The sequence below is a fragment of the Mus musculus genome, chromosome 5 (assembly GCF_000001635.26).
Source record: "Mus musculus strain C57BL/6J chromosome 5, GRCm38.p6 C57BL/6J".
NCBI classification, from domain to species: Eukaryota; Metazoa; Chordata; class Mammalia; order Rodentia; family Muridae; genus Mus; species Mus musculus.
In genome coordinates, this window is record NC_000071.6 from 19,882,652 (window position 1) to 19,908,761 (window position 26,110).

At 39.2% G+C, this 26,110-nt stretch overlaps 1 protein-coding gene across 14 annotated transcripts in view; it reads left to right on the top strand.

The window, feature by feature from the left end:
• Magi2 (membrane associated guanylate kinase, WW and PDZ domain containing 2) overlaps positions 1-26,110 on the top strand; it is a 1,485,406-nt gene that overhangs the window by 663,265 nt on the left and 796,031 nt on the right. For 3 of the 14 annotated variants that reach the window (XM_006535750.4, XM_006535749.4, XM_017320968.2), the window contains exon 1: positions 21,022-25,362. The exons of 9 other annotated variants lie outside the window; for them this stretch is intronic. The gene's annotated coding sequence lies outside the window, so the exon portion shown is untranslated. Of the gene's footprint in view, positions 1-21,021; positions 25,363-26,110 lie in introns of those variants that run through there. 2 more of the 14 variants (NM_001170745.1, NM_015823.3) reach the window with 1 other exon arrangement.

Genomic DNA, 26,110 nt, shown 5'->3' on the forward strand with positions numbered 1-26,110 from the left:
AGTAGACCTCCATTGTGTAAATGTACCACATTTTCTGTATCTATTCCTCTGTTGAGGGGCATCTGGGTTCTTTCCAGGTTCTGGCTATTATAAATAAGGCTGCTATGAACATAGTGGAGCATGTGCCCTTCTTACCATTGGAACACCTTCGGGATATATACCCAGGAGAGTAATTGCGGGATCCTCTGGTAGTAATATGTCCAATTTTCTGAGGAACCACCAGACTGATTTTCAGAGTGGTTGTACAAGCTTGCAATCCCACCAACAATGGAGGAGCGTTCCTCTTTCTCCACATCCTCTCCAGCATCTGCTGTTTCCTGAATTTTTTATCTTAGCCATTCTGACTGGTGTGAGGTAGAATCTAAGGGTTGTTTTGATTTGCATTTCCGTGATGATTAAGGATGCTGACCATTTTTTCAGGTGCTTCTCGGCCATTCAGGATTCCTCAGGTGAGAATTCTTTGTTTAGCTCTGCACCCCATTTTTAATGGGGTTATTTGATTTTCTGGAATCCACCTTCTTGAGTTCTTTATATATATTGGTTGTTAGTCCCCTATCTGATTTAGTATAGGTAAAGATCCTTTCCCAATCTGTGGGTGGCCTTTTTGTCTTATTGACTGTGTCTTTTGCCTTACAGAAACTTTGCAATTTTATGAGGTCCCATTTGTCGATTCTCGATCTTACAGCACAAGCCATTGCTGTTCTATTCAGGAATTTTTTCCCCTGTGCCCATATCTTTGAGGCTTTTCCCTACTTTCTCCTCTATAAGTTTCACTGTTTCTGGTTTTATGTGGAGTTCCTTGATCCACTTAGGTTTGACCTTAGTAAAAGGAGATAGGAATGAATCAATTCTCATTCTTCTACATGATTACTGCCAGTTGTGTCAGCACCATTTGCTGAAAATGCTGTCTTTTTTCCACTGGATGGTTTTAGCTCCCTTGTCAAAGATCAAGTGACCATAGGTGTGTGGGTTCATTTCTGGGTCTTCAATTCTATTCCATTGGTCTACTTGTCTGTCCATATACCAGCACCATGCAGATTTTATCACAATTGCTCTGTAGTACAGCTTTAGGTCAGGCATGGTGATTCCACCAGAGGTTCTTTTATCCTTGAGAAGAGTTTTTGCTATCCTAGGTTTTTGTTATTCCACATGAATTTGCAGATTGCCCTTTCTAACTTATTGAAGAATTGAGTTGGAATTTTTTTTAAGATTTTGCCAAATTGGGCATTCAACAATCAAACTTTATTAACAACATATACTGTAACCGAAAGACTTTTTAGTGGAGCTTCAATGAACAAAAGCTTGAAGAGAAGTGAGCACTTATGTTTAACCCTATAAACACTCAAAATTCTTTCACAAACATAGATACCATAAGCCAATGAGCATTTGCCTCTCTTTTAGCATCACTGAATATTATTTTTATTGAATGTATTCTTGGAGAGGAAGTAGAGGAACAGAAAAGACAGATGAAGCTTTATCCTGATGGATAGAAGGAATGTCAGTCAAGCATCTCTTCAGTCCCTTTAAAGGCTAAAATCACATAGTTTTCCAGACAGAATATGAACAGATCAGTTATAATTAGGGACTACTGATTTATTTACAATGCCATTTCACTATTATTTTTTAAATACTTTTTATTATTACATATTTTCCTCCATTACATTTAGAATGCTATCCCAAAAGTCCCCCATACCCTCCCCCCCATTTCCCTACCCACCCATTCCCATTTTTTGGCCCTGGCGTTCCCCTGTACTGGGGCATATAAAGTTTTCGTGTCCAATGAGCCTCTTTTCCAGTGATGGCCGACTAGGCCATCTTTTGATACATATGCAGCTAGAGTCAAGAGCTCCGGAATACTGGTTACTTCATAATGTTGTTGCACCTACAGGGTTGCATATCTCTTTAGCTCCTTGAATACTTTCTCTAGCTCCTCCATTGGGGGCCCTGTGCTCCATCCAATAGCTGACTGTGAGCATCTACTTATGTGTTTGCTAGGCTCCGGCCTAGTCTCACAAGAGACAGCTATATCAGGGTCCTTTCAGCCAACACTTGCTAGTGTATGCAATGGTGTCATCGTTTGGAGGCTAATTATGGGATGGATCTCTGGATATGGCAGTCTCTAGATGGCCCATCCTTTTGTCTCAACTCCAAACTTTGTCTCTGTAACTCCTTCCATGGGTGTTTTGTTCCCAATTCTAAGAAGAGGCAAAGTGTCCACAATTTGGTCTTCGTTCTTCAGTTTCATGTGTTTTGCAAATTGTATCTTATATCTCGGGTATACTAAGTTTCTGGGCTAATATCCACTTATCAGTGAGTACATATCATTTGAGTTCTTTTGTGATTGTGTTACCTCACTCAGGATGATGCCCTCCAGGTCCATCCATTTGCCTAGGAATTTCATAAATTCATTCTTTTTAATAGCTGAGTAGTACTCCATTGTGTAAATGTACCACATTTTCTGTATCCATTCCTCTGATGAGGAGAATCTGGGTTCTTTCCAGCTTCTGGCTATTATAAATAAGGCTGCTATGAACATAGTGGAGCATGTGTCCTTCTTACCGGTTGGGACATCTTCTTGATATATGCCCAGGAGAGGCATTGCGGAATCCTCCAGTAGTACTACGTCCAATTTTCTGAGGAGCTGATTTCCAGAGTGATTGTACAAGCTTGCAATCCCACCAACAATGGAGGAGCGTTCCTCTTTCTCCACATCCTCTCCAGCATCTGCTGTCACCTGAATTTTTGATCTTAACCATTCTGACTGATGTGAGATGGAATCTCAGGGTTGTTTTGATTTGCATTTCTCTGATGATTAAGGATGCTGAGCATTTTTTCAGGTGCTTCTCAGCCATTTGGTATTCCTCAGGTGAGAATTCTTTGTTTAGCTCTGTACCCCATTTTTAATGGGGTTATTTGATTTTCTGGAGTCCACCTTCTTGAGTTCTTTATATATATTGGATATTTGTCCCCATCTGATTTAGTATAGGTAAAGATCCTTTCCCAATCTGTGGGTGGCCTTTTTGTCTTATTGAAGGTGTCTTTTGCCTTACAGAAGCTTTGCAGTTTCATGATGTCCCATTTGTCAATTCTTGATCTTACAGCACAAGCCATTGCTGTTCTATTAAGGAATTTTTCCCCTGTGCCCATATCTTCAAGGCTTTTCCCCACTTTCTCCTCTATAAGTTTCAGTGTCTCTGGTTTTATGTGAAGTTCCTTGATCCACTTAGATTTGACCTTAGTACAAGGAGATAGGAATGGATCAATTTGCATTCTTCTGCATGTTAACAACCAGTTGTGCCAGCACCATTTGTTAAATGGTGTCTTTCTTCCACTTGATAGTTTTAGCTCCCTTGTCGAAGATCAAGTGACCATAGGTGTGTGGGTTCATTTCTGGGTCTTCAATTCTAATCCATTGGTCTATTTGTCTGTCATTATACCAGTACCTTGTAGTTTTTATCACAATTGCTCTGTAGTAAAGCTTTAGGTCAAGCATGGTGATTCCACCAGAGGTTCTTTTATCCTTGAGAAGAATTTTTGCTATCCTATGTCTTTTGTTATTCCAGATGAATTTGCAGATTGCTCTTTCTAATTCGTTGAAGAATTGAGTTGGAATTTTGATGGGGATTGCATTGAATCTGTAGATTGCTTTTGGCAAGATAGCCATTTTTACAATGTTGATCCTGCCAATCCATGAGCATGGGAGATCTTTCCATCTTCTGAGATCTTCTTTAATTTCTTTCTTCAGAGACTTGAAGTTCTTACCATACAGATCTTTCACTTCCTTAGTTAGAGTCACGCCAAGATATTTTACATTATTTGTGACTATTGAGAAGGGTGTTGTTTCCCTAATTTTTTTCTCAGCCTGTTTATTTGTGTAGAGAAAGGCCATTGACTTGTTTTGAGTTGGAATTGGGCATTGAATCTGTAGATTGCTTTTGGCAAGATAGCCATTTTTACTATAGTGGTCATGCCCATCCATGAGCATGGGAGATCTTTCCATCTTCTGAGATCTTCTTTAATTTCTTTCTTCAGAGATTGAAGTTCTTATCATACAGATCTTTCACTTCCTTAGTTAGAATCATGCCAAGGTATTTTATATTATTTGTGACTATTGAGAAGGGTGTTGTTTCCCTAATTTTTCTCAGCCTGTTTATCCTTTGTGTAGAGAAAGGCCATTGACTTGTTTGAGCTAATTTTATATCCAGCTACTTCACTGAAACTGTTTATCAGGTTTAGGAGTTCTCTGGTGGAATTTTTAGGGTCACTTATATATACTACCATATCATCTGCAAAAAGTGATATTTTGACTTCTTCCTTTCCAGTTTATATCCCCTTGAAGCTCTGTGGCTCCTGCCTGTCCCAGAAACTGTTAGCTTCTGTAGTCTACACTCTCACCTGCGCAACCTAGTCTCGGTGGAATCCCAAACAAAGAGTGTTTTCTATGAAACTACAATCACTTTACTTATGAAGAACTAGCATGATGGATGCTCAGGAGTAAGAGAAACATGCATGAGACATGATCTGGTGCTACAGTTTTGATTCCTATCATGTCTGTGATATTTTGGGGTAAGAGAGCCAGCCTTAGGCCTGTGTGTAAATTCAGCTTCTACTAACACTGTAAGAAATGTAGGGACTAGAAAACACTCAAATAAACAGCAACCATAACAACCAGACTTCTAAAATTAGATCACTAAAATGGGAAGTTATTTTTTGTCTTATAAGTTATAATATTATTCTCTGTGATGAATTTGTAACTCATCTTAATTTATCCATCAGCCATTATTGATCTACTAGGTTAGTCATTTATTAACTGAGCACTTGACTGCTATATCTAGATAAATACAATCATATACACATTTATAAAGATTTATCTTCTTTTTATTTGCATGTGTATTTGTACATGTATATGTGTGTGAGTGTGCATGATTGTGTGTATGTATGTGTGTAAGTGTGTATAAGTTCAAGTGTGTGCTGGTCCCAGTTGAAGCCAAGAGAGTGTTAGGGTCTCTGGAGCAGGAGTGACAGGTAGGTGTGTCAACCCTGTTGCATGCTGGGAACCAAATAAGACTTATCTGCAATAGCATCATGTACTTTTAACTGCTGAGCTATCTCTCTAACCCCAGATATAGACAATCAGAAGTATTTCAAGTTTGAGATTAGTAAACAGGCCTGTTGTCCATTTTTGCCTCTCAAATAGGTAAAATAAAAATTTTCGCCTCTCAAATGGAAAATAAAAATTTTCATATTACAACTTTTTATATAATAATTTTCATGTTATTTTGAAACAGATTCTGTAACTTTCTGCCATAGTAGGGGACTGAATGTGTTCAATAAAAGGTCCAAGAGTTACTGTTAGTTCTAGCAGAATATGCAGAATATTTGAAGGGTGAAGAAGTCACAATGGTAGTCAATATTATTCATCTTACATGGATCTTAAGTCTTTGCTGAGAAAGCATGTACTGGGAAGAGGAAATTATTGGCTATTTAGATAATTGGAGTACAATTTAATGGATTCTGCTATTAACCAAAATTGAAAGATTTCTTAAGTTGTTTCTCTAAGATGAACAGAGAATTAATCAAATATGTATTAATGAACCTGAAGTAGCGCAAATGAATGAATATTCCTTATGATGATTTTATCTTGCCTTTTTCTCAATGTCCAGTCATGAACAGTGAATGATAATGAAATAGGATGTTTGTCTTGTAGTAGCTTTCAGCACAGTAAAGGTTTTACAGTAAAAGAAAAAAGAATAAGAAAAACAAAACAAAATATGGAAACACACAAATAAATAAATAATTTAAAATAAGATTACACCAAAAGAGAGTAAAACTTATTTGCATAGTCTACAGGGGGATAAACATATACCTCACAGGGACTTTGAGAAGAGAGGAGCTGGATTCCAGTTAAGTGCAATGGAAAGGTCCTGAATTACTATTGTGACACTGTATAAAGTACTACTAGGAATGATACTAAGACCGGAAATGGAAATAGGAAGTAGCTTGCATTATTAAGTAGACAATGTTTCCCAACAGGAAGAGGGGGTTCTCTAATATGAAAAATGGGCAAAATTTATTATGCCTGCATCTTTCCTATAAATTACAGAAATCTGAACTAGATTATACATATCCTACTTGAGTCATTTACACTTAGTTATAATCAAATTGTACTCAATGCCTTTTCTGTTTCCTTTGATTTAGAGCCAGGGACTTGGTACTTTAACCCAGGATGTTCATGAAAGAACTCCTTTAGTCTCATGGTGTTAGATTTCAAACATAGATTTCTATGATTCAAATAAGGGTAATTATATATGTGTGTGTGTGTGTGTGTGTGTGTATGTAACAACTACAGAGCTATACACACACACACACGTTGTGTGTGTATATGTATACTAATGTACAACTGTAGAACTACAGATGAAACTGTGCAAAGACTGAAACAAAGAAACACATGCAACGGGAATGTTAGATATTCTTTGCTGAATTTCACATCAAAACATGCCTCAGTGTAGAGGAATGCTAGGGCAGTGAGGTGGGAGTGGGTAGGTGGGTGGGGCAGCATCCTCATAGAAGCAGGTTAAGAGAAAATGGGATGGGGGTTTGCAGAGGGGAACCCAGGAAAGGGGATAACATTTGAAATGTAAACAAATAAAATATCGAATTAAAAAATTGTAAAGCTAATAATTTGTAACAGTCAGGGCTTTAGATAACTACTATTTATAAGCAATTTACAAATTAGAAATTCTTTTTCATTATGAGAAACAAAACCTACCATATATGTGCCACATGGCGTTAACTTGGGAAAGGGTGGAAACACACAGTCCTTCTGTTTACTAAAGCTCTTTGGTTTGATTCTGTGAAACATGAGAACACCAGTTCCATCCAGGCCCATTCTCAGGTTGACCCCTGCAAGAGACAAGCTTATTAGGCTCTATCAGTGATGTCCCTCACATGAAAGACAACATGAAGGATGCCCTGTTCAGTAAGGCAAAGGTGAAGGAAATGGCAGACAACTGTCTTGATTTATTTTTTGAGGAACTAGAAAGCCAGACTAATCAAAACTTTGGAACAGTTTTTCTTTCATACCTAACTTTTAATTATGAAAATTTTCAAATTCGTAGAAATATATAGAAAGTAAAAAAAGAAAAAGGAAAAGAATGTGGTATATATAACCATTACCTAGCTTTAGCTCCATGAATTGTTATTATTGTATGATTACTTTTTAAAACTTTTATCTATCCTTTGAAAACTCCATGCATATATATGTCTCTTGATCATACCCACTCTTCATATTTCCACACCCCCTTGCATCTCCTTCCCAACTCATATTCTCTTTTTATTATCTTATTAACCCACTGAGTTCAGTTAGTAATGTTTATATGGGCATTGGCATAGGCATGAGGCCATCCCACTAACAAAGGTAACTGTCTCTCCCCCAGCAAGCATCACCTGTCTATAGCTCATCAGTTAGGGTTAAGACATAGGACTCTTCTCCACAATCCATGGTGACATTTTTAACAGGCTTAAACTTGTATGAATCGTGTGTATGTAGCCACAGATGCTATGAGTTCAGGCATCTGCAGCTTTATCTCTGTCAAATACGAAGGACATTGCAGACCATTCCTTTCCTGGATGCTCCCTGAGCGTGGCAGAGTAGGGATCTTGAAACTGTTCAACCTATAGTTTGCACTCATGGTCACATATTTTCCCTACTTTGAATAGCAATGTATCTTTATATTAACCACTATATATTGCAATAAATTCCTGTGATCAAAATTGGGAACAGCTCACACTCACTTATGTATATAAATGTAATATTTAGGAGACAATTTAACAGCATGACCGTTAAACACACACCACACACCACACACACACACACACACACACACACACACACACACACACACACCACACACACACTACACCACACACACACACATCACACACACACACACACTACATCACACACCACACACACACACACACACACACACACACACACACAAACACACACACACCACATAATTTCCCTAACCATTGTTTTTGCCCATTGTTACATCACTAGACATGAATTCTCTTCTGTAGAACAGGCCTCAAATCCAGTCAATAGAGCAGTTGATTACCACCACAGTCTTGCCACTCTTGCACAGTGGGTACATCACTAAGACAGCATGCAAGGTCCAGGTCCAGGAATCTTTTTCCCCCCAATAGCTTGCATAGCACCTCCTGGAAATGACAGTTTCCAGCCCAGTTCAAGACTGATTTCTCTGTGATCCCAAATAAAAGTGTCTTGAGCCATGGTTTCTTATCACCTAGTTATGGTGCCCAGTTATTTTAACATCCATACTTCCAACCCGCTTTCTATTTTACCTTATTGCTTTTGGTTATCTAAGAATTTAAAATGTTTTAATGCATAAGCAATGCTAATTATTTACAATGGGTTATATATATTCTTTGTGGGTAATTTTAGCTCAATTTGATAGCAATTGTAGTAAAAATACCTATTTCTTGCTTGTTTTTATTCTGGCAAAACTTAAAAAAAAATTATAAAGCATTCAGGATAGTCCTGAGATGAGAAAGTTGGAGGACTCCCCTATGGTTGAATCCTTCTGAACATCAAGTAGATATCCATTGAGCTTAATTATTCTGTTAATTCCCTCTCATTTAGAACCTGACTTAGAAGATTCTCCTCCAATCAAATCTTTAGCCTCACAGAGTTTATATTCCTGTACAAACAAAACAAACAAACAAACAAACAAAAAACCAGCTTTTCAGGCTTTACCCTTCCTCCAGAAACCTCTTTACTCCCCAAGGAGCAGTTAAAATTTTCGTCTTGCTGTCAGAAACAACCTGGACTGACTGTGCCAGGCTCTGCTTTTGGCACTAAAGACACAGAACTGAGCAAAATTGACTCAAATTAGCATTCTTGTGGGGTGACATGCGAGGAAAAATAAATAATTGAAATATGCAATGGTAAGCAGCATGCTGCATGCTAATAACTACTAAAGAAAAAAAAAAGGCAAATATAGAACTCTTAGGTATATGTGTGCTGGGGACGGATGTGGCTAGAAGTGAGAACTAAAGGCAGGATGAAGGCTAGATGGGCCATCAGAAACATGCTCAGTGTGGAAAGAATTTTGAAATGTTAGCCACATAGATGCTTGGGGGAAATGCATTTCGGGTGGAACTGCCTACTGTTTTAAAGGGAAGTGAGAGGAGTCGGCCTGCTGTTTTAGAGGGAAGTGGGAGGAGTCTGCCTAATGTTTTAGAGGGAAGTAGGAGGAGTCTGCCTGCTGCTTTAGAGGGAAGTGGGAGGAGTCTGCCTGCTGTTTTAGAGGGCAGCTCTACAAGCTTGGTGTCTAGAGTCCTGTGAAGAAGGCAGAGTCTTGCTCTGAGGAGTGTGGGTTGGAAGTAGCTCTCAAGTTGAGAAGGGTTTCATAAGTCATGTTGTGATGAATTGGTTTATTCTAATTAAGTCAGGAACCTCCTTAGGGGGTTAAAAGGACTAATACCGTCAGACTTGTAGTTTAATGAACCCACCTATCTGGCTGAGAAGAAAGGTAGAAACAAAGAGATCCATCACTCTAAATAACTATGATGGTGGCTTAGACCTGCATATTGGTGGGTCAAAAGGAAATCTAAAGATATGCCTGCAGTAGAGACTGAGAGACAGAGAGGCAGCAAGGGTAATGTGGTGGTTAATATTAATTGCAAAGTCAATAGGATTTATAATCACCATGGAAGGCAATCTCTGGGTATGTCTGTGAGGAATTATCTAGATTGTCTTATTTAAAGCTGAAAAACCTAACCTAAATGTTGTTCGTGTATAATTCCATGCGACTGAACAGAAAGGAAAGGCAAACTGGCCACAAGTGTTCATTTCTCTCTGCTTCCTGATTGGGCATGCAATGTCACCAGCTGACTCCTGTTTCTTCTGTCCTCATGTCAGCAAGCAATCAAACTGTGGGGCAGAATTAGCTCTCCCTTTCTTCCTAAAGTTGTTCTCTTCAGGTATTTTGTTAGAATGATACACGTTAATAAATACAGATGATTCCATAGTTTTTCTGTGAGGTCCGTAGAAGTGTCCATGGGGTAGGTAGTTGGGCGTAACACTGGTAGGTAAATCCTACCTGCCCAGTAGACCCTACCTGTCTCTCTCATGTGACCTCATTATATATCTCCTCCATCCATCTGTGTGTCTCCTCCAGTCTCAGTGTGATGCTGTCAGGTGGACGAGATCTCATCAGGAAAGTAACCATGCAGAATTTACCACATGGTATTGTGTAGCTCTTCAGGTTTTCTTTGAAACTGCCTACAGTGTTAACGTTGAAAGAGACCCTAAGGAATTCCTATCTACCTTTCTGCTGATTCACAGGAACACTTAGCTCAAATGAATTAAGTGACTCTTGTAAACAGGAAAGAAGGAGAATAAAGTATGGCTTTTGAAAGAAGGAGTAAGATATGGACAGACACTAGAGGAGCAATTATGTAAGTAAATGATATGCTTTTCAATCTTAAAAAAGAAAACCAATAACAGACTACCAAAGGAGGCTATAAACATATCCTGAGAGATCTGTAAGTGGGACAGAGGCAGCATCTTTGACATGCTGGCAAAACAGACACTTCATCTTCCCCAGCTTTTAACAGCTCTTCAATCCTGACTGTCTAAAATTGTAAATATTAACGAAGAATGCATACTTTTCACTACTGGAACATTAAAAAGAAAAAACAAAAGAATTGGTTTCTAAAAGAAAATGATTCAATACCAATTTTGTTTATAAATTCAGGCTACATAAACCTAATTGACTTTTAAATAAACTAACTTGGAGGAGAAAAAGAAAAGCATTCCTTTGATGTAAATTTTTATCTCATTTGAAGATAATAAGTTTCATTTTGTTTCCATTTGAAAACATTGCCTAATAACAAAACTCTACGAGGAAAATTTTATTTAGTTTGATTTTTCTGCAACTTTTATATTTAATGAACACAAATACGAGTGTAACTAGAGGATAAGAAAGAGCTTTTTCCTCTAACAGCAAATATAAATTAAAATACCTATTTAATTTTTATACGTGTGTGTGTGTGTGTGTGTGTGTGTGAGAGAGAGAGAGAGAGAGAGAGAGAGAGAGAGAGAGAGAGAGAGAGAGAGAGAGAGAGATTGGTGGTGATGTGTAAGTGTGTGGATGAACACGTGTATGGGTTTCATTCTTTACCTTTAATCTTATTTGAAGCAAGAACTGGTGTTCACATGGTGTATACTAGGTCAGCTTGCAGGACAGGCAGCACTCTGGGCACTGCATTCTGCCATGCACCTTGGGACTCCATGCACAGCAGGACTGTGGTTACAAATGCAGGTGGCTTTACATGGGATTACTCTGCTAATACAAACTCAGGTCTTCACACTTGAGTGGTCAGCACTTCACACAGTGGGCTATTTCCGTTGCCCAGCCTTTTTATATTGAGCATGTAAGCCTGCAGAACATTTAGAAAGATGCAGAATAATAATAATAATAATAATAATAATAATTCTTACATATTTCATGATTAAGTGTTAAGTAAAAGAAAGAAAGATGTGGGAAAAAAAGTTAGCCTTGTTTTCTCAATTAATCGCTGCTGACATCTTCCAGTAATATTAAAATAACTGTGCCAAAATCATGGCCTTTTTTTTTTTCCATGATGAGAAAACATTAGCTAATAGACTCAATCAAAGAAGGACAGGTATTTCTCTATTTTAAAAATAAAAGTCTGTTTCTCTATGCTTGACATTTAAAAGAAATAGGTCACATCCTGTGTGTTAGAAAAGATGTATGCTTCCCTTCATTTTGTAAAAATTATTCCACTACAGTAGTTAACAGCTGTTTTGCTAATTAACAACCCAATAAGGTGTTTCTGTGGAGATTTTCTCTCTAAAATCCTGGAATGGGAACTCTGTACTGAAGGGTGTGGTTGACTGGGAAGAAGTGTCCCATAGCTATGAGCTGGGTTGTTGACTCCTTGTGGATTCACCCATTGTAAAACTCCACTTCACTGAATGTCAGTGGAGAAAATCCATAGGGCCAAAGCTCTGAGCTTCTACACAGTAAAACTCCTCCCCCCTAAACACTGTAAACCAATTGAAAACTATCTGTTTCTAAAATAGCACTGTAAATGAAGGCTATCAAGGCACAGCTATAATTATGTTCCTTCTTACATGTGAATATATATGCCGTCCAAGTGGTACATTTAACTGTCTCCAAGTCAAATCAACCCCCTCTGAAAACAAAGTCCATGTGACTTGGTACAAGGGAACATTCCGAGAAAGTCCTTGTGTTACTGGCTACCTCGGGACACCCTTAGCTTTCATTCTGATACCAGAGGTTGTTTCTTTATCAAAAGAAACTGGATTCCTATTCCACCCTGAGTCCAGGTATCTAAGCAATGGTGTACCTTAAAGAACAGCAAGAAGACGGCCAGCTAAACACTATCATAATAGTGACCACTTATGGTTTTCTCAGGCACTGTAGGTACACGTAGAAAAGCATTAAAAACGTGGATCTTACTTTCAAGATGTTCCACAATTCGTTAGATTAGAGTGGAAAAATGCTGGCAATTTAATATAAAATTCATGTTAAATTATTATCAAAATTCTAGACATGCCACAGGGGCTTAGTATTTCAAATTATAATCTATCTATATATAGATAGATTATAATTATATATATATATATCCTCCCCTCTCCCTCTCCCCCTCCCCCTCCCCCTCCCTCTCTCTCTCTCTGTCTCTCCTTCCCCAGTTTACACAAATGTTCGGTAGTGCCATACTCATGATCCTTTCACTAGGCCTGATCAAACCATTATAGTCTAGAGTGACTCCGTTTCCTTTTCTTTCTTCTGAGTCTTCTCTCTCATGAAATACTAAGGTTTCGTCTGTTCCTACTTCCAATCTGTTCTTTGTTGGTCTTATCCCAGTAAACTGTTCTCTGGATCACCCCTGGATCTACCTTCACAGCTCTGACCTCTCCAACAATCTTTTAAGGTCCCAAAAGTCAAAACCATCTAAATCAAGTTCATTTTTCTCTAGCCCTTCTGTCAAAGGGATAGTATATCACTCTTGGTATAGAGATGCTATGTGTAACTGCATTGAACTGGGGTTAGGGGACTGGAAGTCAGTTTCATAACCCAACCTTAGAATAACTCTCAAGCTATGTGTCCACCTATTTACTGAGACCCATTGCTTCTACTTGCTTGATCTATGACAATCTTTCCTTAAGTTTTTTTGAACATCAGCAGTCCTATTTCAAACTATGTCTGTGTCTTTTTTTTTTTTATTGCAGTGTTAAAATACTATGACCAAAACAGTTCGGCAAGGAAAGGCTTTATTTCAGCTTGTGATGCTCAGGCCAGTCACTGAGGGAAGTCAGAGGAGGAAATGAAAGCAGGAACTTAAGGAGAAGCTATGAAGGAGCGCCGCAGAGCTTGCTCAGCCTGCTTTCCTATTCTATCCTTGACCACACACAATGGGCTGGGCCCTCCCGCAACAATCATCATTCAAGAAAATACATCATAGGCTTGCCTACTAGCCAGCCTTGGACGAGCATTGTGTTTCCCAGTTGAGGCTTGTTCTTCTCAGGTGACTATAGATCATATCATTCGAACATAAAAACATCCAGTGCAGGATGAAGTGCTGGTAGTCTTAGGATATGGAGGAAGCTCATTTCTGACTTAAATCTGTGCTCTTCTTTAATCTTATCATATATTAATTTTAAAATTAATAATCTAAAATTTTGAGGCATTCTAAAGTATTGGAAAAATCTGAACCATACCACTATTTTAATTTTCCTTTATTTTCATACTGTATGAAGTTGCATGCGATATAGAGTTTAATGAACTCTAATAAGAGAACCTGTGATGATTATTCTAATGAAGTTCTTTATTAGTAAATAGAATTGAAGAGGATGTTTACATATTCACAGGTTGTTCATAAGCATTTTGAGTAATCATTTGTCAGTGGCTATAGTATTCTGTTTCATCCAGTAGTCTTTTCTGGTGCCTATTAAGCTAATATACTACTACTATTCTGCTTACTAACTTCAAACTAAAATATCATTTATTTATTCTATTGTGAAAAATAGTATTTTCTATTTTTGTTTTCTAGTATAGTTTTTACTATATGAACTGGTATATCAAGCATAAATACATTACATCATAAGTAACCACTGGATATTTAGGAGGTTTTTTCTCTCCACTTTATTATGTTTTGATTGGGAAGTTTGTCCTTAATTCAGATACAACTTTGCCTTTGAGGAGGAATCATGCCTTGCACATCCTTTTCCTTTCTTTGTTTAATAGAGGAGAAGAAATTTTTGCAGCTTGATATGGTTAATGATGCAAGCATGTGTGCAGATCTTCTTAATAGAAGACTCTTCATATTTCAGTCTCTACTCTACTCCTCTATGCACTTCTCACAACCATGAAGCTAAAAGGACAAAGTAAATGCTCTCTGCAATTAGTTATCCCCAAACAGGACATCTAAATATAGTTTATGAGTAAATGGACACAAAAGGCAACTCCTCTGCTTGCTCAAGTTGCAACTATGCAAATTATGCATGCGATTTCCCTACAAACTGTCAGCCACCTTTATTCTAGAAGATTCCAAGTACTTGCAACACTTTAAGAAAGTGAGGAATAAGGAGCATGGAGCTATTGCATAGTTTGCTTCCTCTTCAGATTTCCTTCATGGCCCTTTGCCAGCATAACCAAGGGCAATTGTTATCTGCTGGTTTATTGGGGGAATCCTGGGTTTCCTGAAAACTTTATATATCTCACATGAAATCCTGTAAAGTATTCACTCAAAAGTGATATAAATTGTCCAGTGTGTGGAGAAAATGGGAAGTCATCATTAGGGAGTTGAACTTGGGTTTTAACAACTCCTCCTCCTCCTCCTTCTTTTTCTTCTTCTTCCTCATGGTGAAAATGAATTGTTATATTTGAAAATGAAGGGTAATGATTTGAATGTATTGCAAAGTGAAAAAGACAAGGGAGTGAATGAGGCATGTTACTTTTATTAACATGTTTCTTTTTCCTTTTATAAGTTTTGAAAAATTCAAAGTTTTAGATATATGTACATACATACATACATACATACATACATACATATATTACAATCTTTTCAACTCCAATTCAGGGGCTTTAGGGTTAAATTGACATCTGATAAGTAGGCATAATTATTCTCCCCAAATCGTCAAATGCCACAAGTTGGGTTGTTTCTTGGTTTCATAGATCCCATTGTACAATATTAAGTACTGCATCTCTGCCAAAACAGGCATCATTTCCCCTGAAGCTTACATGACACTTACAGGACTGCTCACATTATGCGAAATATCATTGCAAGTCATTTAATTAAGGTTTGGTTTCTTAATAGCTTCGTTCCTAGTTTCTGTCCCAGAGGGTGGCAGCATGGCAGAAGGAAAAACCTGGGGCTTTGTGTTCAGAGGTGTTATCAATCCTGCTCTGTCCTTTTTGCCTTTGACCTTGGGGTAAAAAAAATCCCTGAGGATCTCCTTGAAGAGGTTGATTCTTTCTAAAACTGGGGGTGATGTGCCATTGTGAAGATAAAATGAGGCAATACTTTTAGATCACAAAGCTCTGTCTCACAAAAGACACGGGTTGATTCAATCGGATGCCCCAACCATTATCACAAGCAGATGGGATTCAATATGGAAAACTCCTCAAGAAATGTTTAACTTAATTTTGTTAAATTTGAACCTATAAGCTGCACTGTCTGCTAATAAAGCTCTGCAGCTTAAAAAGTTCATTGGCAACCAGTATCACATTAGGGCTCTGGAATAAGAGGCTCCAATCAGACCTCTCTCTAGTCTGCCCTCATCACATCTCCTGGCCTGTGAGTAGAACAGGTAACTATTTCTTTTGTTTCCTTTCTGCCAGCTCCTCTGTCTTTGTTTTTCCTGTCATCTCTGGCTCCATGTGGGCTTGATTTTATTACACTGCTCTGGTGCTTTAGGGAAAGTTTATTTTTAATTCTGCTTTTGAGAAATGTTTTTATTGTAAGAAATGGCACAAGCCATCAAAATTTAGACAAAAAAAGTCCCTTCCTAAGGTGACAATTACTAATTTACATAGTCTGTTCTATTGAATGTTGATGGTTTTTAATGAAGTAAGTCAACAGTAAGAATCCTGAAAGCTGAGTAGTTCAAGTGAGAGGAAAAGGAGAGGGGATCTAGGAAACCATGCTGCTTATGAAAGCTTATGTTTGTCTAGACTCAGCTCTTGGCCAAGTTTTTCTCCTAAAGCAGGAGAGCCTACTGACGCCCCACTCAGATCTAGCTGGTTGTGTTCACAAGGTAATGTAGATGAAGAGTTATAGAAAAGTATGATCCTGTGGAGAAAAGCACAGATCATAAGTCACCTTGGTTTGCAGAAATTAGAATTGGCTAGCTCATCAGGAGAGCAGAAAAGCAGTTCCAGAAAGGACAATGGAATGTATTTGTGCCCATTCTGAACAGAAGTCCCATCTTGTGCTTTGCTTTGGCAGTCAAGTGAAACATGTCTCAAATAGAATTTTAAAACATGGAGAATTTACCTTCTGAAGACTTGGAAATTATCTTATGTGAATGCTACATTTGCATAGTTTTATTTGCTGTGGGCTTTTGTTTTTGTTTTTCCAGGTAGCACTGATGATTGAACATAGGTCTTGCACATCCTAACCAAGGATAGTACAACTGAGTTAGATCTGCAGCCAGTGTATATTGCTAACTTATGATTTAACTTAGTGAATTACTTTTGGGGAGGAAATTTTCTCCTGTGGAACTTTTATGTTGAAGGTATATTCCTGAGACTTATTTATGGAGAGAAAAAGCTAGCAAAGAAGAAAGCATTTCACATCTTTACTTTATGTACTGAAAGGTATGTGTATATAGGTGTGTTTACTTTGACTAGGGCACCCATTACAACATCAAAGTATACTTTATATCAAGGTAATTGGTTTGGGATATACAAATTCATGAGATGAAAGCCAATAAAATAAAACATTATAGCAACGGTCAAGGAAGCTAGCATTTATTGCATCATCTTCTACAATGACATGAGGGTTATCGTAACAATGATGGGGTGACAATGGCAAAGTAAATGATGGTGGTGATGGTGACTGTGGTGGTAGCAGTAGCTATAATGGTGAAGAGAGCAATAACCACTAGGGTACCAATGCTAGCTGTGAAGGGATGGTGATGGTGATGGTGATGGTAAAGATGATAGAGGTTATGGTGGGGTCCTGTAGGTTGTGTTTGTGATGAAGATCCTGATAGATATGAGTTGTTATGGTTAATGCTTCATAACTCTGTTCAACTGATAGCATCACTTTTTTTTTCAGATGAGCAATTTGTCTAGTGCTACTCCATGCAGAAATGTTAGAGTTGCTAAATTGCTGTGTCTTTGCCACTGAAACAGATTAAAAGGCTTTTCTTAAGGCACCTGCTTTGGCTTTAGGACAAAAGAAAATCCCAAAGCATGAATTCCCTGCATTTTGCTTTTCTTGCCTTAGAATGGGATAATCAAACCACTCCCTGTGACAATTATGGATACAAACACATATATATAACTGACTTCAAGCAGAGCAGCATAATTTGACAGTGACTGAAAAAATGCATTAATTTGACATAAAGAGTCAAAAAGAAGTGAGTTGTTTCTGATGAAAATTGCCATGTACCCTACAAGGGAATAAAAGAGGAATTTATTACAGATCCACATTCTGCAAGTACTAGTTACGTCTACCACCATCTACATTGTAACACGACCATGAAATTGACACTCACACAAACTAGCAATGGTATAATTACCCACTACCCAGATCAATTCATATAATTGAAAAAAAGAAGGCAGGTTCCATGACCCTGCCTATGATAAACCTTATTCTCAGGAAAAATTAATTTTCTTGTTGTCAAAGAAGATCTATAATGTATTTGGTTTTGACTTCATATAAACACAGTATCAATCTACACTAAAAAATGCACTTAAATGACAATTGTGCTATATATTTAAAAGAATTTCTATTTGTTAGTAAATATTTTAGATTATGTAGAGATATTCCATAGAAACACTGGAATTATTCAATAGAGAAAAGGCAGCAGTTTATAAGTGCAATTGATTTTTTTTTTAAAAAGAATTAACATTTAGCTTATTGCTAAAATACAAGTATTGGCTTTTGTAAAGCATGTAATTTCTAACTTTTGCCTTTGAAAAGCATACACTATAGCCTAATAATGAATCAATATATATTGTTCATGATTAGTTATATGGAAGGTGGCAGTGCTTCCTAATTTGACTGATAGCATAGCCCTGTGTTCCCATTTGGTTTTTGATGCTATGACAAAATAGAGACAAAGCAATTTGGGGGAAAGAAATTATTTCAGCTTAAAGGTTACAGTCCATCACGGGAAGCCAAAGCAGTAGTTCAATACAGGAGTCTTCAGGCAGGAACTGAAGAAGAGCCCAGGGAAGAACACTACTTATGGCCTGCTCAGCTCTCTTTCCTACATAGCCCAGGCTTGCCTTTTCAGTGATGGTACTGCTCACAGTGTGCTGGGCCCTGCTGTGTCAACTAACACTTAAGAAAATGCCTCCCGGACATGGCCAAAGGCCAATCTGATAGAGGTAATTCCTACATGGAGTACCCACTTCCTGAATGTATCAAGTTGACACCTGATGCTAACTATGACACTCCATTAATTAATATGATCAAAAAGTACATTTAATACTGTACTGAGTCAATGGTGCCATCTCACCAATTTCAAACTATCTTTGGAAAAAAAGCAAAAATTTCCCTTCTCTCTTGTTAATAAGACAATAATGGTAAGAGATAATTGTGTTTTGTATCGGTTTATAATAGCTGCAGGCACTATGTCAAGTTCCAAGCATGGCTTGTTATTTAAGCCTCATGGCGAAACTCTAAGGCAACTCAGGCAACAGAGGTTGGATGACCTGCTCAAAAATAACAGACCCCAGTCAAAGCCAGTCTAGCAGTTGATAATGAGCCTTTCGTGGGTGGGAAATAGAGTAGAAGGCAAAACAATCACAGCACTGGTGCCCTGAGTGGATCTGCTACTGTCGTTCAGTGTCCCGAAGATTAAGGTACGTAGTGAAGCCTGTTTTCCAGGCTGTGGTGGAGTCACAAAGAGGAAACTGCTCTTTACGAGTTCCTGTATCTTTGGTGAAGCTTCTCCAAAAGCCACTTGCCTGCATGGTGAAATGGTGCTAACAGTACCTCGAAGAGCTATTGTCAGAATTAAAAACGTTAAACCTCAGGACTAGAGTGATGGCTCAGCAGTTATGAGCACTTAGTGTTCTCGCTGAAGACCCAGGCTTAGTTCCCTTAACCCATATTTTGGCTCACAATCATCTGCACCTTCAGTCTCCGGAATTCAAACCTCTTCTGACCTCCACAGGCATGGTATGCATGTGGCAAAGTACTTATAAGCATAAACTAGAGATAAATTTTAAACAATTAAATGCCTTTGAACTCGGAGGGAAGTGTTTTATTAGTGTCATCCCTCTGACTGCGTAGGCTGCAGTAGCCTGCAGAACACAAGTATAAACTAAAGGAGAGGAGAGAAATTGGTTCATATGCAGTGCAGTGTGGTCAGGAAGTTCTTGAAGAATAAAAGCAGATGAAAAAAAGCAAGGGGTGTCAGGTACAAGACAGTGGGTCTGGCACACCTGTAACAAAACCCTCATATAGTTAGCAACAGTAGGCAAGTTAGGAATGTTCTCCTGGTCTTACAGGAGGGGGAAATTGCACAGAGTATTGCCTATATGTTAATATTTGTGGTGAAAAATACACACATTTACTTCATATTGTTTTGAAAAGTCATCTCAGCCTTCCTAGAACAGCAAATTTAAATTTAAAAAGCAAGTCTCTCATTTAACTTACAAGGGATCATGAGTATGAAATTTGAACCTGTCTTCCTAAGTCAGTTTTCCTTAATACTGTGTAGTTTTCCTATTACTTTTAGTGTCCTGTGTTTCTTAAGTATAGAATTCAAAATGAGATCAGCATCTTTCAGGAACTAGTTGCTCCTTGGGAGATCTGCATTTCAGTGTGACATTCACAGCCCTTTTGACACTGCCTGATTCAGGTTCTGTGAGGCTTGCTTCTCAACAGCTTCTGGGACCTTTGTCTCTATTCTATAGCTCACTTGATCGTCTCAAGCTTTTCTCCCTGAACAATTGCATCTCTCACAAACTTTGGTTTGTCTGCCCTGCTGTCACCTTCTCTGAAGACCTTCACCACACCACCCCCATCCCCAAAACTGAATGTGGACATGTGAATGCAGCTGAAGCAGACTTGCCAATCTATTCTTTCTTTGTGACATAAGAGACTACAGTAATTGCAGCATCCTGTTCATTGAGAACAGGGTCTCCAAGCAAATACAGTTTGGAGGCAATAGGATAACATATTGGATTATATACACAATAGAATGAAGTTGGTTAAAAACAGAAGACAGAAGCCGGGCATGGTGGCACACGCCCTTAATCCCAGCACTCAGGAGACAAAGGCAGGCAGATTTCTGAGTTCGAGGCCAGCCTGGTCTACAGAGTGAGTTCCAGGACAGCCAGGGCTATACAGAGAAACCCTGTCTCAAAAAAAAACAAGAAAAGAAGAAGAAGAAGAAGAAGAAGAAGAAGAAGGAGGAGGAGGAGGAGGAGGAGGAGGAGGAGGAGGAGGAGGAGGAGGAGAGAAGGAGAAGGAGAAGGAGAAGGAGAAGGAGAAGGAGAAGGAGAAGGAGAAGGAGAAGGAGAAGGAGAAGGAGAAGGAGAAGGAGAAGGAGAAGGAGAAGGAGAAGAAGAAAAGAAGAAGAAGAAGAAGAAGAAGAAGAAGAAGAAGAAGAAGAAGAAGAAGAAGAAGAAGAAGAAAGAAGAAGAAGAAGAAGAAGAAGAAGAAGAAGAAGAAGAAGAAGAAGAAGAAGAAGAAGAAGAAGGAAGAAGAAGAAGAAGAAGAAGAAGAAGAAGAAGAAGAAGAAGAAGAAGAAGAAGAAGAAGAAGAAGAAGAAGAAGAAGAAGAAGAAGAAGAAAGAAGAAGAAGAAGAAGAAGAAAAGACTACAGAATGGAAAGATGATACAGTTCCTGAGAAGCGAAGACAAGGGTTTCGCTAGTGGCCAGGAGCCACCCAGACCCAGCCTGTGCTTTGAGGTGCTCAAGCACCTGCAGTCCAGCCACACCACCTTGCACAGGTCTCCATGTTTGCTTCCCTGCCAGCTTGCTGTGTCTGTCATCATGATGCCCTTTTCTCGGCTAGATAACTAATACACTCAACAGCTCAGGTCAATCTCACCCTTTTCTACTGCTCTTCCTATCACTAAGAAGAACTGTCTTCCTTTTCCGAATCCCCACAACGCCTTGTACTATAGACTGCTATTTCTATTTTATGTTAATGGTACCCATAGTTTAAGTATCTCAGATGGTTTGTGTTGGGCCCTTCTTGTGCTTAGCCTTGTGCCTAGTATAAAAGGATTTGTTCAATGAATAGTGTGTAAAAACGTGAGCAGACAAATGTCGACTTATTTCACCCTATGTCAGCAGTTTGGAAGTAGTAGGAGATGGTTTAGAACAATGGCTCTAGTTAGTGGCTATAATATTTTTATTAATGTGTTTTTATTTTAAGTTAGCACCTCATTGATAAGCTTAGATAGGCCTCTTTAAATATGACCCTCTGACTTTAATCAAATAACAAAAAGACTAGATAAATATCTTTTAAAATATCAAAGAACTTATACTTTGTTTTATGGTAACATTTGGGCTAAATCCCACATGCTGTGTAATAAAATATAGAAGGCCCATCTCTCTCTATCACTGGCAGCACCATGCATAATACATTCAAGGAAATTGCCTCTATCGCCAAAGAGGAATTTTTTTTAAGGCTAAGAATAAACAAAACAGAACAAAACAAAATACACTAAAGCCAAACTGTGAGTGAATTTGGAACTGAAACACCTAATGCTAAAGGGGAAGAATATAGAACCAGCCACTGTGGTTCTAAGAGACTGAGAGCTCAAATCCTTGCATGTTTCATCCTGCAAAATTTTAGGTCTTCCTAAATTTGTCTAAGCTGACTTACTTTTCTGCAGAGAGATATTTTTTACTGTCCAATGTTTGGATGCCAATTTTTGTAGCACAAACTGAAGTTAATTTTGTAGCCAGTTAGCATATAATTTATTTGAAAAAGCTCAAATTAGATATCTCCATGCAAGGTAACACTTTAAAAATACAAAGCGGTGGATAGTTGGTACTCATTTTCTGTCTGGCTTAGAAGGTGTTTATGGAAGGGACTGTGTGCTTTTCAGCTTGATGGCCCTATCATTCAGGCAATGTTCCCTTTCTTTGACTTCAGTCTTGAGGGAGCAAGAGGTGGTTGTATGAGAGAAATTTTTGTTTGTTTGTTTTTGTTTTTTTTATAGGCTGTAGAAGGCAATAGGATAGTTGCTCCCTCCCTGCATACTATATGGAATACCCTTATTATGTAGACACCCCTGTAGGAGAAGTTTTGATGCTAAGATCCTGTTCCCCATTTACTTCTTGATCTGTCAGTAAAGAAGCCATGGGCCAATTGCTGGGCAGAAGGAGTAGGCAGGACTTTTGGGTCTTGGGGCAAGAGAGGGATGATAGGGAGGAGAGACAGTTTGCCATGCTTCTGATGGAGAAAAGTTGAACAGCCCCGTGACCGCACAGGCCACTCCTACAGGCTGTTTATCAGGGGCTAGATGCCACTGAGCAACTAAAGTTTAGGGCAGGTGGAGTGTGTGGAGCTAAGAGTGTTGATAAAGGCACAATAGTAGAGGGAGTTTAATAATGCTCAGGAGTTATGCCAAGAAGGCAAAGTTGAAAATATACAACTGTGTGTCTGTGTCTTTTATCCATGGATTAAAGGGAAGCTGTGTTGGGGCTGCCAGTAGGGCCCATTCCTAGAGTTTAGGCGGGGTAGCAAAAGCTACATGCAACACACCTCTATACCAAAAGATGGCAAAGTGACAAAGACTATGCAACACATTTGTTTGATCACAATTTCATTGGATGAGGAAGCCTTTAGCTTAAAGGTCCAAAGCTCCAGTAGAATATGCCTACACTTAGAGTCAATAAAGCGTGGACAACCATGTAGAAAAGGGGATTGAGAAAACAAGGTTGGACCTAAATCTGAGTGTGGAACCCTCAAAGCCATCTGTTAGTGTGTCTGTGACCCCTCTCTTTAATGTGTCTTTTTTTGTTTGTTTGTTTGTTTTGTTTTTTTTTTGTTTTGTTTTGTTTTTTTCAAGACAGGGTTTCTCTGTATAGCCCTGGCTGTCCTGGAACTCACTCTGTACACCTGGCTGGCCTCGAACTCATAAATCCACCTGCCCCTGCCTCCCAAGTGCTGGGATTAAAGGCGTGCGCCACCACAGCCAGGCTTAATGTGTCTTCTTGTGGTTGTGAGATAAGACTCCTGAAATGAGTCAGACAGCAGAGCCAACAAGGGGAGCAGAGGGAGGTGATGTTAAGATTATCTAGGCTTGTGCATTGTTTTTTTTGAGAAATCAGGTATTGGTTTCTATGTCTTCTTTTGAAGACAAGAAATTCCAGTTCCTGCTGGCTTTCAGGCCAGGAGCAGGGTGGTACAAAGGAAGGTGTGAGAAAAAAGAAGAGATTTGGCTTCCAAGTCCATTTGCATTCTGAGGCCCATCACTGTATCACTGTCCCCACTGTCAGGATAAGGAGGGTTGCCTAACATTTTCTTCTCATGTTGGGCCATCAGGATCTTGAAATTAAGAATGCATAGGTAAGACTTGGAATATAGCTCAATAGCAGGGTATTTTCCTAACACATGTGATGCTGATTTGACCCTCAGTCCCTCAAAAGCACTTGTTTATTAAAATCTCATGTGGACCTGCAAAGGTCAACCAGGAGTTCCCATGTGCCTCATTCTCACCTTCACTTTCCCAGTCATTTTGTATCTGAAACAGTTGGTGAATATCATCTCGTCCTTTTTGCAGGGCCACTGAGAGTACAGGAGGCCCATTTTCTTCAGCAGTAGGCTCCCTGTTGTCTACCAAGAGTGTTATAGCAGAGAACCAATTGGGAGGAGGCTCGCTCTGTGCATCCCAGGCCAGTGGCCACACACTTGTCTCCCAGAGTTAGTGAAGGGTGTTGCCTCTTGTTTCTGAGTCTGATTAGGCTTTGTTGCCTGGGCACTTTCCCTCCCAGGGATGGCATAGGGCCAGGGCCAGGGATGGCATAGGGAGGAGGGGCCCACTACCACTGATCCATTTGACATTGAGAAACCGAGGCAGAGAAGGGAGAAGTGATTTGCCGAAGAAGAGCTAAGTTACCTGTTATGGGACCTAGTTGCACAATAGGAAACTATTGATTTCTGGGAGTTTTGTCTTTTTTTTTTTTTTTTTTTTTTCTTCTTTCACATTATCATTATCTTCTATAATGCTCCGTAACTTCGGGATTATGTTAACTGGGTTGCAAAGAACAGAGCAATTAGGAAAAGTGTGTAATAGTAAAATTAGTGATTTTCTGACCCTCCACAGAAAGAGCAGTGAGGCTCACAAGTTTAAAGGAATTGTTCAGTTGGGTGATGCAGAAGGGATGCAGCCTTGTTATTAACATTGAAAAGTTTAATTACATTTCATTATACTATGCTAGCTTCTCTTAATTGCTAAAAGGGGACTATGAAAGGAAAACCAAAAAGGCTCAATCTCTAGGAGTTTTTCCCCTCGGCTTTGTAATGTAAATGTGCCCGTGTGGATATTAAAACTCACACATTCCATCCATCTCACAGGCTTTTAAGGGAAGGGTCACCTGACTTCACCTAGAGCCGCCCCCTCCCTTTCCCAGAGGGAATCCAAAAGTGAGAGACAGGCAGACTTGCGTAGAGCCCAGGTTCTCATGCAGTGAGATGTAAATGACCCTGACTGAATGGGAATCCAGTGAGGTGGCTAGTGGGGGGTGGGGGAAGAGACAGGAGGGAGAGAGCAAACGCCAGAGAGAGAGAGAGAGAGAGAGAGAGAGAGAGAGAGAGAGAGAGAGAGAGAGAGAGAGAGAGAGAGAGCAAGCGCTAGAGAGAGAGAGAGAGCGAGCTGCATGCTTCATCTTTGAGGGGAGGGAAAACAAAAGACCTCAGGAGCAGTTTTGTGTTGCTGTGTCTGGCTTCAAGAAGAAAATTCTAGACATTTATGCCGGCAAGACCAAAGCTCAGCTAAGACTACTTCTCCCAAGAAGATAATTGTATCAGAGGATGGGTTGGATCAGTACAGGTGGTTTGAGGAGACGCTGACAGAGGACCATGGAAAGGTGGGAGAGGACGCGCGGCTCCTGGGCTTCCTCTGAGCTCAGCTCCAGGTTGGTAAGCTTAAACGGACGGCTCTGGCTTCGCGATTTCTAATCTGTCTATGTGTGTGTTCTATTTATAGCCTCCATACCCTCCTGTTCTCCAGCCCCTGGGTAAGACAGTGCCATATTCTGGCAGATGAGAGCCTAAACTTGCTTTGACTCTCACTTTGTATACCGAATGCCTCTCACTGGCTTCCGGAGCTTTTGTTTAATACAGCCAGCCAGAGCCATCATGATGTCTCCTTCTAAGCCACAATGTGTGCTTCTGCCCGAGATTGTCGGGTGGCTGTTTGGAGAATAGTTAGCATTTTGCCCCACCAGGCTGCAAATGCGTGTCGAAGGTATTGTGAGATGTTGTGAAACAGCAAATATCTGCTGACTTAGCATTTTGGCTTATGTCAGACGAATTCTCCGATAACCCACCACATCTGCCTTATCTTAATTTCTCACAATTGAGTTCAAATATTATAACTTTGAAATGGCACCCCGTCAACAAAGGCACACCCCAGGTATTCTTCCACCAACGTGTTTTACCTCCTATTGAAGCCAAAGCAACGTGTTTTACCTCCTATTGAAGCCAAAGCTTAAAAAAAAAAATCTTAATGTGCCTGGGTCTGGGGAGAGAATACAGTGCAGTATGATTAAATTAGGTTCAAAGCCCTTTTTTTTTTCCGCCCATGAGTGGGTACAGATGTGTGTAAATCAAATACATAATTTCTCTCACTTCTGGCTTTGCAGATAGAGTGTCTTTTGTTCC